Source organism: Anser brachyrhynchus, assembly GCF_964034855.1.
Source record: "Anser brachyrhynchus genome assembly, chromosome: 19".
Classification (NCBI taxonomy): Eukaryota; Metazoa; Chordata; class Aves; order Anseriformes; family Anatidae; genus Anser; species Anser brachyrhynchus.
The window spans coordinates 557757-576446 of record NC_137712.1 but is presented as its reverse complement, the minus strand read 5'-3'; the positions used below and the strand labels follow the sequence as shown (position 1 = coordinate 576446).

At 38.3% G+C, this 18690-nt stretch overlaps 1 long non-coding RNA gene across 1 annotated transcript; it reads right to left on the bottom strand.

The window, feature by feature from the left end:
* Positions 1-7176: 7176 nt before the first annotated feature.
* LOC308180300 lies at positions 7177-18250 on the bottom strand. The gene is made up of 3 exons (XR_013940876.1): positions 17545-18250; positions 12147-12325; positions 7177-11102 (listed from the first exon to the last, which is right to left on the bottom strand). It is a non-coding gene; the product is annotated as an uncharacterized lncRNA (long non-coding RNA).
* Positions 18251-18690: the final 440 nt, after the last annotated feature.

The window sequence follows — 18690 nt, the reverse complement described above, 5'->3', positions numbered from 1 at the left end:
TTTTACTCCCTGGATTTTCTATTTAACTTCATAACTACTTACCATAAGCTCCTTTGTACACTGAAAAATTAAGTTCACCCATGTTAAAATTAACAAAGAATTAGCTTATTACAGACTTTGAGGAATCTGATTCAATAGGAACAAATATTCAATTCCGGTTGAAGAATGAAAGACAAAAGAAATACTTTATATACCTTGTTTGAGAAACCAAACACGATGAAAAATGCAGCTGTAAACATCTTTAAAGCTGAGATTATGGCTATTTTATTGCTTTTTTCCCCAGTAAATTAACAAAATGAATTCATTTTTGGAAATTAAATCTACTATTTAGATGTTTTAGAATGCAGAAATATCAGAAATTGAGTGTTCTGAAAATTGTCTAATCAGAATGCTAGTTTACCTGCTGTTAGAAGTTAAACTGCACATTGATAAAGAGATAAGGTTTTAAAAATGCATTATCTGCTGAAGTTCACTTTAGCATTAGATAATTGGAAAGTAATCAACCACAATTCAAATTACATTTGAATGTATCTTAAAGAGATGAGTGAGTATTGAAGGGAAAAATTTGAATGTAAAAAACAGCATATTTAGTTCCCTTGTTTATCTTTTTAACTGCTACTGCTCTTCTCACAGTGTTTTTGGTTTGCGCACTATTTTAGAAAACACATAGTTTAATTAAATAAATTTCCTTAGAGCTTACAATCTTTTCTGGGTAAATGCAGTGTAATTTAAGGTGAGTCATATAGATAGGAGCACATAATCACAACTTCGTATTGATGAAAAGTTAAAAGAAAGAAGGGTTGTTTAAAATGCCATATATTGCAATATTCAGAATTCAGTTCTTCTGTACTATACAGAGTGAGTGTTCCTGTTTGGAGTATTACCATGGTAAGAAACAATGACAAAGCCCCTTGATTTATTGCTCTAATTTTATATTAAGAATTCTTGCTCTTGAATGACTACGTGTCAACATTACACATCTAGTTTTATAGGTTTTTGGAATTAATTTTCCCAGATGCATCCCTATTACATACCGAAATCAAATTCTATTATCTAAGGGGGGGGGGGGGGGTAGGGGAAGGGCAAAGCAATGATGCCAAGAGAGGAAGAATCTGAACGTTTGCTATCCCTAATAATTTAGGGGAATTATCTAATTTAGGAGTATTTAGTCTGCATTTGATCTAACAAGATTCTTATTTCTTTCTTGCTTTAAACCTTGCTTTAGCTTTACAAGCTAAACTTAAAACTGAGTGTAGCTATGAAGAGCAGTAAACATAATTATTTTGAAATGTTTGGTATCAAAAGAGATATTTCTCTAATGATTTAAAGATTGAAAATTAGTTATTTAAAGCCTTAACATTTTTCATAAAATGCAAGTATCATTATACACTGAAGTATTTTAAGGAGTCGAAAGCAGAACACTAAGTCCAACAAAGATACATGAAATCACACTGGCAATGCTATATAGTATGATACTTTGCTTCTACAGAAATACACTACTTTTAAATTATCACTAAAATAAGAATGCTTTGCAGCTGATCTGATAAGGAAAAAAAAAATGTTTCCTTTGCAGCTTATGCAGAAACAAAACTTCTCTATATATGCTCACATTCAGTTTCAGTTTACTAAACTAGTAATATTTGTAAGTTCAGTGAACTAACAGTGGTATGTACATCAGTAAATTAATAAAAATCATGAAAATGACAGATGGAATGTTGCAGCTTAACAGTGACTTTCATTGGAATAATTTGACACCATTCAAGTGTTTTGTTTTGTTTTTTCACTGAATATTCTCAGACTCCAAAAACCATTTTTATTTTTTATTTAAAGACTTATCTGTATTTAGGTGTGCAAGTGACTTTATGTACAAAACTGTGAAACATAACTGTGAAAGTCTTCCCAAATTTAAATTTTAAAAGCCAAATGTCCTAACATAAACTAACAATATCATTTTATTAATATTTTATGATTGGTAATGATAAGGATTTCTTTTTCTTTTCTATATCCTATTAACACTAAATCTGCAACTTTATGCTTCTTGCTGTGTATTTCATTACTAGAAGTATGATGTTCCTGTGACTGAGAAACTTATAGAGAAATGCTCATTTTCTCTTACTTGGTGTATTTATTTGCTACAATTATTTTGTAACATCTGCAATTAATTTCTGAGCTGTCCATAACACTGAGATATGTTCCCAGGAGATGACACAAATCAGGGCAGGATATGGCCTCTGAGGAAAGAGAATGTACATACATACATTCTATCAAGAATATTACTCATGCATCAAATCAGATGCAGTAAAACTGTGTATAAACAAGAATGTGGAAACTTGGGTGGAGGGTAGAAAGAAAGAAGTAGCAGAAAAGACAGTCCCAGAGCTCCCTGGGCAAGGTAGGTCTCTGGATTATTAATCACAAGTCCTTTTTATATTGTCTGTTGCAAATAAGAGTGCATTGTAACTGGAGAAGGTAATTAGCATAATATTTTCATTAGCACCACAAGTAATTTACCTTACTATTGAGTTTTTAGATGTTTTAAATTGTTTGCAACAGACAGATAAAAAATGCTAGGTAAAGTAGGATCAGAGGCTGCTTCCTTCAACCCTGGACAACACAGCTGGTAAGAAGACCTTTCTGATCACTGTCCCACAGCGAAGCCTCTTTCCATCTCCTAGCATGGTATCTGGCCTGAGGGTGGAGGACTGTATCTTTTTCTTTTATTCTGGATGCTGTGGTTATCCACACACCCTTTAAATCTCCCTCTGACTCTTGAAATATTCCAAGCCCCTGTTCCCTCCAGCGACACTGAGTTCATGGGTTATTAATATACCTGCTTGAAAGACTTAAAAAAAAAAAAAAGTCTCACCTTTAATTCCACTTGAGTTTAACTTGCTCTTCTGAGAAGAGTAAAGTTAGATCTCCCCCAAAACCATGAAGTGAACAGCCCCACTGGTCCCTGCCTCTTCTCTTGCCTTCTGATCAATACCACTGCCCTTGTATTCCTCACGTCTGCTTAGTCAGGATGAGTAGAAAAGACTTCTATAAGCAAAGCAAAGGATCCTTTCTGGACTTGCATAAATTCAGTCCTACAGCTGATATGTGCATCTGGAAAGGACAAAATGAGAAGACTCATGCTAACATTTAACTGTGAAGTTCTCATGGATTTTTCTACAGGTCAGAAATAGTGATCATTATTCAGACCCTACCAGTATCCTGGACCAAACCAAATGGAAACCCTTGGCCCCCAATAGTGTTGAGGCAGATCCAGTGTTCCCATCATCCCAAACACATCTGAGAGTGTTTCTCCTGTCACAGCTGTCAGACTACTCTACACTGTGCTGGTGCGTTTCTTCATGCTCATTCGTGGTACTTTTTGCATTCTCCTGTTACCTTGGTACCTGCAAATGAGATTCTTTAGAGCAGGGATTTGTCCAGAAAAAAATGGATGAAAACAGCAAAAAATACTGTAGGCTGTTAGAGCCAATGAGTCTGCCTGTGAATTCCACAGTGAGAAAGACCTGGTATTATGATGCATTACTTGTGGATGAAAGGACAATTCACACTGCAGACAGAGGAGATATCGGCAGAAACTACTGAGTATTACCTGAGATGCATGACTCACAGGGAAATGCCATCAGTACAGCACAGTACTGCACAGGCACGCTGCTGCTGAGTTTGGTTTTTACAAGTCTAGAACCCATTTGTTTGGTAAATCACTTCAAGAGCTGTAACGGATCTGTTGGGGAAAATTTGTTCTGCTTTTAAACTGAAAGCATCCTATATGACACAGAGTAACAGGTCTTGTGCTTTAGTCTCAAATGTTTTGCTGTGTGTTTTGGAAGTAAGAGATCATTTAATCCTGTGAAGGATTAACCCTTCTGGGTGCAATACATGTAAGCCTGCACTTTTTTGTACAGGAAAAGAACAGAAAAGAACAGTTCTTCATTTTGTGGGGAATTAGAAAAAAACTGCCCTGAAAAACAGAAAAACAGACTCAACATCTCAGTTTTTTCAGGTATTCCCATCAACTGGATGAAAATCAATTATTGATCCATGCTATTTTGCAACAGGAATAATTTTATTTCTTTGGCTTCTCTAACTCTAGTGTACAGTGGGAGTTAAATTGTTTGAACAACTGAAGTATGGCTGTTTCTTTTTTAAAATATCTTTTGATATTTACAAACTGGAAAGATCTATAGCAAATAGTTGCAAGACATATGAGGGGGAAAGAGAGACATAATGATACAGTGAGCAAAGTTCAATGGCTAAAGACACGGATATTTTATTGACTGACTTCAAGGGAGTACTATTTGTATGTGTGTTTTCAGTTTGCATTAACATGGGTAATAAGGTTCTTTTTTCTCATTCTGAATTTTTTTTTTTTGATTCAGACTTTCAGCTGCTGTATTTTAACTTTCAACAGCATTTTGAGTGTTGTAATATTCAGGAGAGTATTCCTAAAAGGTAAGTGTCAAAACCATATCCCATGCCTTAAGTAAGAGACCTGCTTTTCTGCTACAACCTGCAGGAAGATTCGTGGAGAAGTTCATAGTTTAATATATCTTTATATCATCTGCATGCAGCATTAATTCAACTTTCCTGTGAAAAATCATTATTATGCCATATGTAGATGTCACACATTCAGCAAAACTAGCAGAACTGTCACAGATTACATAGTTCATGTCACTCATAGGTAATGTTTCTGGGACCTCAGGGGAATCTTTGTTCTTGGCTGGGTTCTTGCCCCACTTCATTCTCAGCTGTTTTGCTAACTGAAATATCTTGTATATCAGTTGTCTAAGATGGCTAGACACAAGTTAAATCCTGTCCTCTTCATATACTCAGTGGCCCACCCCATAGTTTCTAAAAGCATGTTGGTCCATTTGTCAAACTACAGTTTGTCACTCCATTTATCCATAAAATTTAGAAAAGCTTATGGTATGACACCAGGTGACAAGACCATAATGCAAGCTGTCAGGCACATCTGGGGCCAGCACAGATGAAACCAGTGAGAAGTTGTCAGGATGAGTAGGGAAGGTAGTCTCAAAAGACTCCTTATTTTCAAGCTCACTTACACCCCAGTCTTAACGGATTGAAGCAGTAATAGGCAGTTCATAGCTGAGCAAGATATTTCTTTAAAAACATTTGCCATAAGGGAAGCAGACTGATTTTCCTTGCATCTTCTGAAGTGGGATCTGTTGTCACAAAAACCTGTACTTGAGTAAATGAGAAAAAAAAATGGTTTAAAATGGGATTGTTCATAGGCAAATGCAACTTCAGAAAAGAATTGTTTTACTATATGATTATTACAGGATGTAAAAAAAAAAAAAAAAAAAGAGATGCAAGATATACCATCCTGTAGTCCCATGGGGGCTGAAAATCCCAGCAGATGAAGGCCAATTCCTGAAGTCAGCCAGCACAAAGTGACTTGTTTCAACTGTTCCTGGGTAATTCTTTTTGAGGGCACGAAAGCAACTTTTCCCTAAACAGCTAAGAGGCATTCCAGAATGGATTTATGGGGGAACAAGACTATCTTGTTAAAGGAAATTTGTGTCCATAGAAGGACTTAACATTACATTCTGAATATAAACTGCATTATCTTATACACATTATTTTTCCAATGTAGTTCAGCAAAATCAAGAGCTAAAGATTGTCCTCAAAATTTGTATGACAGCTCTTCTTTCCCAGAACGTCAACAGGCTGGAGAAGGCTATATTCCTTGCTGTTCTCTCTGGTGCTGCCCCAGGTGTAACAAGCTTACATCAAGGAGTAGCCAGCTTATACTAGCTTACCCCAGGAAAGCCCCCGGGGTACCAGTCTGCCCTACACCAAGCAGAGTCACATCACAGCCGCACCCTAGCACTTTCTGTAAAAATGCAACCTGAAAAGCCGGAATTTACCTGTGACCTAGGAGGATTATGACAAGCTTTGCAACTGTAAACCACTTCACAGAAGTACAACTAGTGATTCTCTGCATGGCTGAAAGGGCAGCACTGGGTAAGTGGAAGCATCTCTCCTTTCATTCCTTAAGCTCACATGCAATCCTTCATCTGTGGCTTAGGTATGGATATGATAATTGCTTAACTGAAAGATTACTGCTGGAAATAAGATAGGGACTTTAGTTTCTCTAATGCCATTGATTTTTATTTTTTTTAAATAAACATGTAGTATCATCTCCTGGGTTATTTTTATTTTGTTATTAAATTTGTTATTAAATAACTGAAACACAAATTTATTTACGCTGAAAATTTGGCTTTGGCTGTAACAGGCCATTTTCTACTCAGTATCAAGGAGCGCACTGACATTTTACTCAGAGAGAATGAACTTTATAGCACGTGTGCTAATCACAGTTATTGCTCCATTTTATGCAAACTTATGTTTTTCTTAATAAATTTCTTCATTGCTGTGTGTCAAAGTCTGCTCTATGCCTATGATGTGTCTAAGGTGACAAGGAGTTGAAGTTCTGCTGTATTAGGTGCTATACTGAGCCCTATCATTATATTTTTAACAATATGAATACAAGTGGGGATTTAAGAAATCTAATATTGGGAAAAAAAGTGCATGGAAAGTGTTCCTCATCCCAGTTATATGCAGTTTGACTCAAACCTACTGTAAAACAGTGTAATGGTGGAGCCAAGCAGAACAGCAGGAAAATTGTCCCTTTGGAAAATGGTGAATTTTATCAAGGGCCATAAGGGAAAATGCTGTAGTTTTCATACAGCTTTGCTTTCCCTTAGGAAAATATTCACTATTCAACTGCCTTCAGAGAAATACAGAGAATTTTGTGAGTGTTTTTTACATGCAGAAGAAGGACACAAAGCCACAGGTTGCCCACTCCCACGCCCAGCCCCACCACTAGCTTGGGGCCACAGCACCAGTGACTCAGCACTGCCACACATGGCACCTGAGCAGTGGGGATGGAGTGTCTGCAAAGCATCCCAAGAAACAAAGCCAGCGATTGATCCCTGGTCAGCAGTGCCACTGAGAGAACACTTCCACAGGACTGGGGCAGCAAGCTGGGGCATTGTTGGTGCCCAGGTCCCCATTGCAACAGGCTGTGGGCACATCCTGGGGATAGGAGTAACCTGTCCAAAGCGGTTGTGTGCTTCGGTGCACCTGTCAGACCAACCTAAAACCTTCTAGGCAGATGTCTTGCCAGTGGGTAGAGTGGTCTAGGGCACATGCAGACAGGTTTCCTGTTGAGACCGTATCTTTGGAGGAGCAGCAAGTGGCAAATGAAGACATACACAGTGTGCAATCATTTTTATGTGGTGTAGTGTAACATGATAGAAGTCTAGAGTAATTGTATATCGCATCATGTCAGCCACTTCCAAAATACATCCACAGCTCAGATATCTCTTACCAGTTCTTTACTATCTGCAACATTATGGCAGATTTCTCTACTTTCTGAAGCCGTATTATGGATATTACAACTGCTGTATCTGTCAGAAAAAAAAATAAAAAATAAAAAATAAAATAATAAAATAAAATAAAATAAAATAAAATAAAATAAAATAAAATAAAATAAAATAAAATAAATAAAATAAAATAAAGAGCTTTTAAAAATACAAAACAACTTCTCAAAATGTAATTAAAAATTAATCACTTCAACTTCAAAATTTTGTTTCAAATTGGGGTGAAAGTTTAATACTAGTCACAATATATCCTGGCTGACTATGACATTTTTCTATTAAAAATATCCTTCAGTATAAAGTTCAAATTGACTGTATTGTTATTATAAATAGTATGGTGTTTATTAATGTGTTAATTACTAAATTTTGATATATCTTTAAATAATACATAAGCTGTCAGCACATTCTGGATTAAATCACCTAAAAACAAACAAACAAGCAAACAAAAAACAAAACCATGAAACCCAAGTCAAAAACACAAACAGTGAGCTGGAAAGGTTAGGAAGCTGAGTTCACCTCTCTTTTCCCTAGCAATTCTGCTTAAACAGGGTGATGAACAGGAAAAGAGACCTTTTAAAGACTCCCATGACCTCTCTGTGCCTTACTGGGAGTTTAACACACTGGAAAAGACAGCTGACCTGAGCTGCAAAGTGTTATAGATTTACAGAAGGATCAGAATTTTTTGAGAAATCCTTAAAGTCATACCTCAACGTTAATTTTTAAAGAACAAAGTCAAGAAGAATCAGTACAAATTCTGAGACAGTTTAGTGCGACTGAAGCTGAGATATTGTGATGTGTGATTTAAAGAGCTCATAAAAGCAGACAGTTGGCTTTAGAATCTATGGAAAGCAATAAAACAGTTGAAAATTCTCCCAGTTGCAAGGCCTTTAGATTTCCTTATCTTAAATTCTTTGGTTAAACCCCTGGAGCAAATTGCAAAACGCATTATGGGAGTTTTGTCTTTCAGCCTAGGAGCTCCAGGGGCAGTTTCCCGGCCCCTCTCTCTGACCCCCTTCCGTGCATGGTGACTCCACCATAGGGGAGCTTGTCTTGGCTGCAGTGTCTAGACATTCCCAGCTACTATCCCTCCTGACAGTCTCATGCCAGTGGTAATTTAAAAATTGTTTGGGATAGGCTGTGCCTCATAGACACAGGGAGCCAATAATAACCCCCAGTTCAGTGACCCTGGTCGGAGCATCAAAAAGACAGTAGAGGCAGCCTCAGTTCAGCACTGGGTCAGGAATCGTAACCTCCTCTGACCTTTCTTGTAGATTTAAAATTGTTTTGAGAAAGAGAAGAATAAAAAAGATACAACTCCAGGCAGTTCTGAAAAGTACTGCAGCTTCCTGTACTGTACACACACATATAAGTAACATGTTTAAACAGATGTACCTCTGGCTGACCTGAAAAATTAGGATTTAGATACTTTGTACTTTTTTAATGGAGTGCACATTGCTTCTACTTACTTTGAAGTGAAAAGACCATGCATGAAAACATCATGTTCACTGTAGTTAATAGCAAAGAGGAAAAAGAAGGGAAGCTAAGATTGTTTAAAAAATGGAGAATGACCTAAGTAAAATCAAACAAAATAAATAAACATAAAAATCCAAACCAAAACAAACAAAAAAGCAACAACCCACTGCTTTATGTGGATTTTTTCAGGTGTATTACAGAAGACACTGTCCGTTGGATAAGCTGTGTATACCAGATGAAAAAAGTTAACGCCAATATTACTAGACAAATTGCCTTGTAAGAGTAAAATGCATACAATTGTAGGCTGGTTGGTGTTCAAAGATTTCCTTTGTGTACACAGTATTTGCAGTCACAACTAATAAAACCAAGTATACTAGCACTTTATTTGTGGTTTTGGTTTTTGAATTGCATAATGGTGACTAACATTTTCTTAAAACCTACTTTATAGTGTTTACTTAGCAGAATTTTCATGCACTGTACCTGGAAAGTATGAAATGTACTTTGTGTGCTTCCAAAGGGTTGTGAAGTCTCAGGAAAACTTTTACCAATTTATAGAAGGAGAGTGGAGAGTGTTTCTCCTTTCTGGGTTTTTATATGGGCTGGTATAGATCAGAAACACGTTAGCTAGGAGAGGGAAGGGAAGAGTATAAAGTGTCAGGAATGCTCAATGAAACTTAAAAGTACAGTGCAGGCAGATGAACTGCAAACTCCAGAAGAACTACATACAAATTTTAGAGGGCCAAGCTCTGTTTAACAAGACCAAGAAAGTTAATGTTATTGCTGCTTACAAAAGATAAAACAAATTTCTGTTACACAGCAATGCTCAACACTGACATGACATGGTAGCACCCTGAGATCTGCGCCATTCCCAGACACAGCATTCCCACTAAGGAGACTTCATGATTGATTAGCTTCTGTAACTCTTCAGTACTGACAGTACTCTTCCCACTGGCCAAGCACAGCTCCATCCTAGAGAGGCACTGGAAACCTCTGTGAGCTGTTGGCCTTGAACTAAACATATATTGATAATATATCAGGTGTTCTTGCTATGTCAAAGTTATTACTTAAGACTCCCCTCAAACACAGGCAGCTGTCTCTATACTTTCCGACAGTTGATTCTATTCCATTTATATTCTAAAACCGTCTCCTAAATCTTTAGAGATGCACATTTTTTTAATTTTTATTTATTTAATTTTTATTGAAAGGCTACAGCCTGATCTAATCACAGTGCAGTAGACAGGGGCCATACAGTCACATCTATAATTGCCTAATCCAGTCCTGGCAAGGCTATGCTTTTCCAGCCTAAAGTATTATTAGAGGGATATTCCTCCCTGAACAGATTTTATTTAACTAGAGATATGTTTGTCAGTGTTCTCACTGTGCGAACTACTGGTTTGGAGTTAAGGTAAATTCTTTAAAAGACAACTCTTAGGTAAATTTCCTAACGACTTCCTATTTCCATAGGCCAGGACAAGAGAGGGATTGAAACATTTAATGTCATCTCTGAGTGAGCTGAGTCACCATCTTTGCTTGCCAGAAGCCAGTCATATTGCAAATGCTTTATTATTTTTATTTTTCTTCAGCCGTCTCAGGCAGCAGTATTTATTGTAGAAAAGGAACTGAAAGGAGCAGGCAATTCTGATGTCCTACCTTTGTTATTATACAAGCTGCCATGGGTTTGCATCTGCTCATATCTTAATGATGCAGAACTCACCCAGCACAGACCTTTGTTTTCTCTTTGTAACCAGCAATGACAATTTAAAACAATAGCTGAATGCTTTTTTCCACACTGTTTGAAGTATCACAGCACTAGCCTGTTCTTCGATGTTAGAGTATATGCTCACTAGGGTGTGCAATGTCAGTAAACTGATCCAAACATCGCCACTCACAAAGACAGAATACAACAGAAAGCTCTGGTTCCCATGGATTCCTTGAAACTGCTAATTATTAGATTAACTGAAATTACTCTTCTGTAAGCACCCAGTTATAAAGTCACATTGCCTGGGACAAGTACCATCAGAACAGCACTCCCCAGAACTTTTCCTTCACTCATGACCTGTAGATATTGCCATTCTTAAGTGGGAGTAAGCAGAGAAAATAACAGAATTATACAGATTAAAGATGATCACTGAATCGTGGCAAAGAGCTTGTAAAGGGCTTGTTGTCAGACTGCAGTCCATGGCATGGCCAGCACTTGCCCAGAAAAGGAACAAGAATCTGAAAAACATCAGTAAAAAGAGGAAAAACAGATTCATAAGACTCCAAATATGAGGCCATAGCACTGTGTGCTCAACCAAGGTTGCAGGGGGCTGGGAAGCAATTATGACTAGCATCTGCAAATGCAAGAAATGTGATTCAGTGTAATAGAGCCAAGCAGGCACTGCTGCGCTGGGCCCCTGGCTGAGAGGCACATTCCTGCACAGGATTCATGAGCCTCACTCATCACTGAAGGTCTCACTCAGGTTTCTCTGGGTTCATATCTCCCATATTATGCTGCAAGTTTCCCTCCATGGCTATATAAGTAAATGACTGAAACAAGAATCCAATTAGTCTTTCAAGTTAATAAACAATAATAATAATAATAGGGGTAGTACTAAGAGTAATGATGTCTCTGGTAACTACTGCACTACTGGTGCTAATAATTAGTTGCTGTAATTCTAATACTGTATTAGCAGTGTAAATAACTAAATCAGCATGAGAATATCCGGCAGGAAACCCAGGCAACCAAAAGAAAATCACTTCTAAAAGTTAACATCAAATTGATTAATTTTTAAGGCCTGAATTTCTTCTTCCCATGGGGGCTAAAATGGGAGAGAGAGAGGTTAGACCCAACTAGATGCTATTGTGTTTCTATGGCAACATTGTGCTTCAAGTAGCCTCTGCCATTACCTATGATTGGTAAAAACACTAGACAATGATTGCCAAGAGAAGTAGCAACACATAAATGCAGAAAATCCTTACATCAAAGAAACACAGAGAAATAAGAGATGGAAACAACCTGTTAGATCAACTTGCTCCTTCCCCGAGGCCCTGAGCAGTATTATTAACATTCTCAAGAACCTTGAAAAATCCTAAAAATTTTATCTAAGACACTTGTGAAAACTTACTGAAGGGGAGAGCAATTTCTCAAGAAGTTATAAAAAAATCTTCCTAATCGACTTTCAGCAAGTCTTAGTGCATGGTACTGCATACACGTAAGCATCATGTATTCCAGCATTTGGAAAATGGGATGCATGAGAGAGGTTTCAGGTTATTACTTACCCTAGCACTATTGCTTTTACCAAAGATAAGACCTCCTTCAGTGTTAGCCATATTCCACTGAATTCTCCCCCCAGGAACAGCTTTCTGTAGAAAGTATTTTGAAGATCCTGCATTTGTCGCTGACTATCCATTTAACCTGGTAGGTTTCCAGATGTCACACTGAGGAGCTGCAGAATAAACTTTAGAGAGAAAGAAGACATTTTAGACAAGTATTTGTTTTAAAATTATAATTCCATGTCTGTTTAATTATTATTATTATTATTTATTAAGTGGGAAGAAAAGGGTTAGGCTATCTCAGAACTTGCAAGTCATGTACTTGTCCTTTGTTTAGCCAGGGTGTAGCATATTCTTAGAGCAAATGAAAGCCATGTCTGATAGCTTCTAACTACCCCAGAATTATTGATGGAAAGTAGAGAAACCATATTAATTTGTAACAGGAAGCATAAGGTGCAAGGTATCAGTTTGAATCTCTATTTTTCAGTACCATTTTACACAAAGACAGGACTGGGGAAAAAGCAAACAAACGAACAAACAAAAAAAACTTGGGGTCATGGTCTCCACTAAGCACGTTTAAGCAAACAAGCAGAGATAAACATGAAATTTTATTGCCATAAATCCCATGATAGCACATGGTCTCTGTCACTATGTAACTCACATACCATATCATAGAATCATAGAATGGCTCAGGTTGGAAGGGACCCTAAAGATCATCTAACTCCAACCCCCCTGCCATAGACAGGGACACCACCCACTAGATCAGGTTGGCCAAGGCCCCATCCAGCCTGGCCTTGAACACCTCCAGGGATGAGGCATCCATAACCTCTCTGAGCAACCTGTTCCAGTGCCTCACTACCCTTACAGTGAAGAATTTCTTCCTAATGTCTGTCTAGTCTAAATCTATCCTCTTTTAGTTTAAGACCATTCCCCCTTGTCCTGTCATTATCTACCCAAGTAAAGAGTCCTTCTCCACCTTTTTTATAAGACTCCTTTAAGTATTGAAAGGCTGCAACGAGGTCACCCCGGAGCCTTCTCTTCTCCAGGCTGAACAGCCCCAGCTCTCTCAGCCTTTCTTCATAGTAGAGGTGCTCCAGCCCTCTAAATTGCCTTTTTAGCCCTCCTCTGGACTCACTCTAACAGGTCCACATCTTTCTTGTGCTGAGGGCCCCAAACCTGGACACAGCACTCCAGGTGGGGCCTCACAGGGGCATGCATATCCCAGGCCATTAGAATATAACACAGAAGATACAGTTGGTTTCAGAACCCATACAATTTTGTTTCACTCATGGTACAAGATTCAGGCTTCCCAGCATCTCAGAGAATTCAGCAACAGTAATTAATGGGTTGTTTCTAAGCAACACAGTGTTTATGTTGGAGGAGATCTCCTTAGTTGGACTGCTTTTACAAGATGTCAAATGTATCTGATGAAATGAAAATTTCCCACTTCATCAGGGGGATGCTTTCTCTGTTCAAAGGTGGCTCTTTCCTCTCCATCTCAACCTACTTTCTTTCCGAGGATGTTTTTTGGCATGGTTCCTCCATGGTGTGTGCTTTATGAATAAGACCCCAGGTAAACATGAAAAGCTTGTGTGATTTTGGAGATTTTTGGTAAACCTGAGAGCTTGCTTGGATGTGTCACAATACTCCCAATCTCTCTCATGGTCATATCAAAAATTCAAAGTGAGACATGCAAAATGTTCACAATCAACCATGTCTAAAAAAGAAAGATAACTTCAGCCATTAAAGTGACTTGTATGTTTTGACCTTCTGGGGCAAATATGAAAATCTGACAAGCTCCTTGCATTGCCTACCATTGCTATGTATTTCAGTTTCTGTCTGCCATGTATTTGAGCAAGATCCAATATGTCCATTGATTACCTTAAAAAGAGAAAGAGAGCGGGGGGGGGGGGGGGGGGGGGGGGAGGAGAGAAAGAGAGATCAGGGCACTATTTGAAAAGCCAATCAATTATTAAATAATACTGAATAAGAACCAGACCATCATAGTCAGTGATTTGAAACAGCTGGCAAGAAAAGAAGAATTTCATTGAATCTACCACAGAGAATTATAATAGGGATTGTATCTGTATAAGAGATCACTGCATTGATTCCATGACAGACTTATATTTTGTCCCATGACCCACAAGCTGCAAGAAGAGAGACAAGAGAAGATGACAAATAGGAAATGAGGGGAAAAAATTGAATTAAAAAACAACAGCAGCAGCATTTTTCTGCTTGTCTTTCAGCTTTATTGCTTTTGCTAGTTGTGACTGTTGTTACAAAAACCCAGTCATCAAATAGCTTTGGTTAGGTAACATGCTGATACTAACTTGGAATTTTATAACAGTATCTGGTGGGGATTACTCTGATAATTTCAGTTTTCCTTATTCAGAATTGCCTTGTTACACAGGAAGCCATAGGAAATGCCCTCATCTTGTGGGTGCCAAAGTATCTCGGTGTACTGGGCTGCACAAAAGCACACACATTCCAATCTAAGGAAAATTTAAAAAAATAAATAAAATAAAAAATCATTCAAGCAGTATAAGACTGGAGAATTTTACCTATTTTTGTTCTCATTAAGGCAAAGCACTTGAAGGCATGGTGATGGAAGCCTGTGCCCTTTTACCATGAATGATTTAGACCTAGCAGGCCAAATCCTGCTCTTAGATAAAACTAAGTTGCTCCAGAGTAATTCGCTAGAACTTATGGGATTAATGTATGTTTGCTTAGGTTAAGGGAAGATACGTCTCCTCCACAGGTATTATATGTTGTCTTAATACAGAGCTATGACCCTAAGCATGATTTCATCATTGGCACGTATATATCCTAAATGAGGGCTACCTTTACCATGGCATCAAGTTATTACTGTGCTACACAGTTACCCAGGTAGCCACACTTGCAATGTCTGTAGCTCTGTATCTACAGCAGTAGATGTCACTGAACACTTGTGAACTGGCTGCATATTGGCAACATGAGGTAGGAGGAAGACAATGTCTCCTTGCCCTGCTTATCTGCTTCTCCCAGATGCTCCCTGTCTGTGAGAGCTCAGTGACGTGCCAGGACAGTGCAATACTCATTTCAGTTTCCAGTGGTCTGCCCCTCATCAGTCACAGTTACGCTGCCTAGGTGCATCCCATTCCCTCCCAGCCCTAGTGGGGCTGGCAAGAGGTCACTCTTCTACACAGAAAACTGCCAGGAGAATAGCTCTTCTTTAACTGTTAATCCAAGATATTAATTCCATTGACAATTCCTACTTGGAATAATGCTCAGCCTCTGACACAGAAGTGCTGGGATCTCTGCAAACAGTTTGCTTTTCCTGAAACCATCTATTGATCACCCTTGGCCTCTCAAGAAAATAAAATAAGATACCTCATCCCATATTTTTATTTCCATATTTTATCCCATCTTCTGGTCTTTCCAAGTGTAGGACACTGATCAGGTTTATATTCAGGACTGACTCCTCTTCTGGTAAACAAACATGAACTTTGAAGCCAGACCAGACTGGGATCTCATTACCAGGCCAGTTGCATTCCTAGTGGAATCAAGTCTTATTTTATTTACAGATAAGAAATAAAAAGGTAGTATTGCCCATTATCCCAAGGGCATTGTTTACATTAATTTAGCAACTGCTTCCAAGGAGCTACAGAGTTCAAGAGCATTGCTAAACAGTGACAGCCCATCCTGGATTGAGTTACTGACAGAATTACAGCTGACACTAAGAACTGCTTGAAATGTCTTGAGGGGAACTGCAGACAATGGGCTGCATTATTAAGCAGAATAAAGGTAAAGTTACAGGGGATACTTGAGACCAAGAAAGGCAGAGTCAGTGAGTCTGCCACAAGCATTGGCTATGGCTATATTACCAGCTAGCAGAGATCCCAGACCCAGACCAAGGAAAGGAGGAGTTAAAAACGAAATTCTAGTAAGCCAATTTGCTGAAACGTCAGCAATTTTTATTCTTTCTTCTCCCAAGATGGAGCCTCACATTGGATCATCAGACATATTCTTTGCATAATGTGTTGGGGGTTTTTTTCTATCAATACCTTCCTTTTGCATAAAGAAGTTTCCGTTGCAAAGAATCTCCTCCATTCTGAAGCTGAACATCTTTCCCCAAAGTCTGAGACACTGTGTAGTCTCAAAAATCTTATACTAGTCCAGTCAAGTGTGAGCTAGCAGAGGGTATAAATTAATGATCTCCTCATTCAAAAATGTAGAAGCTCAAACTTTCTCCTAAGAGTCCTGGAAAAGTACATCTAGCTACATGAAGATTTGATCAGTCGGAGTCATGCCCACGTAACCTCCATCTCAGCACAGACTCACAGCTGTAAGAACACAAGTCCAAGAACACGTATGTGAAATTAAAGCAGTAGCTTTCTAATGAGCAGATAGCCCTATCTAAGTCCACAGATCTGAAATGATATCACAACAGTTTTACAAGTTTTTATCCTTGGAGAAGCTTCCATTAGAGTGACATACATGACATAGTGGACCAGGTCTAGTAAATATCTATAAATTTGTAGGTAAATGAGTTCAAAGGGTCAAGTTTTTATATGGAAATTCTGCCTGTAATTGATTCTCATTTTGGCTAGTAACTTACTGTCAGTATCTAATTATCAACCTATAGTTACCCCCACCCACCAATTAAACCTAACACCAAGTCTTCATGTATGGCTTGAAACTGGTCTACAGCTTTTTCCATTTGCTGACCATTCTTATGTTCACTATGTGAGGCATCGAACAAAGAAATGTTATCAGAATTGAATAAAGGGATTTATCTTACATGTCCTCTAGGGTTTTGCTCAAGGAGGGAAAAAAGGACAGAGGAAGACAGGACAGAGAGAACTTCAGGGTACCCAATTATTTAGAAGAAAGATCTGTTAACCAGGATATGAACAACCTGGCTATCATTAGAAGTGCTGCCGTAGGAATTACCTTGTCATATGGACTGCATTTGTAGAAGTAAACATATGAACTATAATGCATAGTTCTTCGTTCAATTTTCAGTGTAGTCAATGGGTTAGATACAGTTTAAATGTATCTCTGCCCAAATATTTTAACACACATGGACAGTCACAAGAGGCATAGATTTCAAATCATAAAAAGATCGTTTGGACAAGCTTTGGAGCAGCAACACTGTTTTATCAAAATATAAACAAAAAAGAACTTCTTAGACTGCATTTTCAGTTCTGTTTTCAAGAAGCCTCCCTCACACAGAATGAGAATTTGCCTCAGACTACGGTATGAGCAAAGACCTCCCCACCGTAATCAGGAAGTAGTTAGGGAATACCTAGTCATCAGACATAGAGCTGCTTCCAGTGACATATTGTCCAGATCATGCTATAGCCTTATAGTGATTAAATCACACCCAAGCATCCTCCCTAGTTAGGCACATGAGGAACGTTACCTGGACATTCCCAAAGCATGTCAGAGTTAAAAAGCAGAGGGTGTGAGTACCACAACAGCAGGACGGCAGGTCCATCTTGCGGGGGCAGCACCTGGGGTTGGTTGGCAGCTAACAAGGCCTGAGCACTCCAAGGTCAGACAGCATTGAAGCGGGTTTCACTAGGAGGAGCTCACTGTAAGCTTCTTAGATAGGTCTGAGTTCATTGCTGCTCCCACAAGCCTGACATTCTTCATTGTGGAGAAGTTCAGGACTGGAGGGCTGCTGACACTTCTCGTGCTAAGAAAGGTGGAGGAGCCATTCCAAAGCCATACTTCTAAGTCCATCTGCCATAAGCACATTCATTCTCCTTTTGAGTTCATGTGCAATGAACAGTTAAACTAGCAAAAACATTTCTAGTAAGGGAGCTCCAAATACATGGAAGTGAACTTCCATGATCATATGTTATAAGCTTTTGCAGCAGATTTCTTAACTTGATCTCTATAAGAAAGAACATTTTAAAGCACCACAGAAACTGTCTGACCACTCCCTGGTAAGCAGCATAGCTTGAATTCCAAGTACTAGTAAACCATTAGTACAAAAGATGGAAAAGCATTTCAGTTATTCTTTAAAAAAACACAATACCTTCATGGTATTTCACAGGTAGAAAATAAGAATAAATTTGTCAAATAGCTATTTGCTGCAAATTATTCTCTGGAGTTTTCATATTAACTAAATTAACTAAACTAAAAAAAATCAGGCACATAATGAAAAAAAAAAAGAAGAAATGAAAATATTTAGTTCAGATTCTGATATCAAAGTTTATTTATCATGGGGATACTTCACAATTTGCCCATTTCAGTGGGTGTGGTGAAATTCCTTTCCAAGACAGGTGTGATATTTTCTTGGCAAATATTAAGTGAAGGCAGCAATATGTTATCAATAGTGTTGAATGAATCTCTTGTCAGTAATTAGCTATTAAAGCATAAAAGTCTTGTGCTGTGCTAGTGGTAGAGGTTTATTGCATTGCGGGTAGGGACAGTGGTCAGATTTTTCCCATTTCACACATGCATGCAGCTCTTCGCTAGATATACCTGCACTTGACCATTTTGTGGAGCTCTATATGAAATTTAGTCAGACGAGTTTCTTTTACTGCCCCCATGTCAGGAC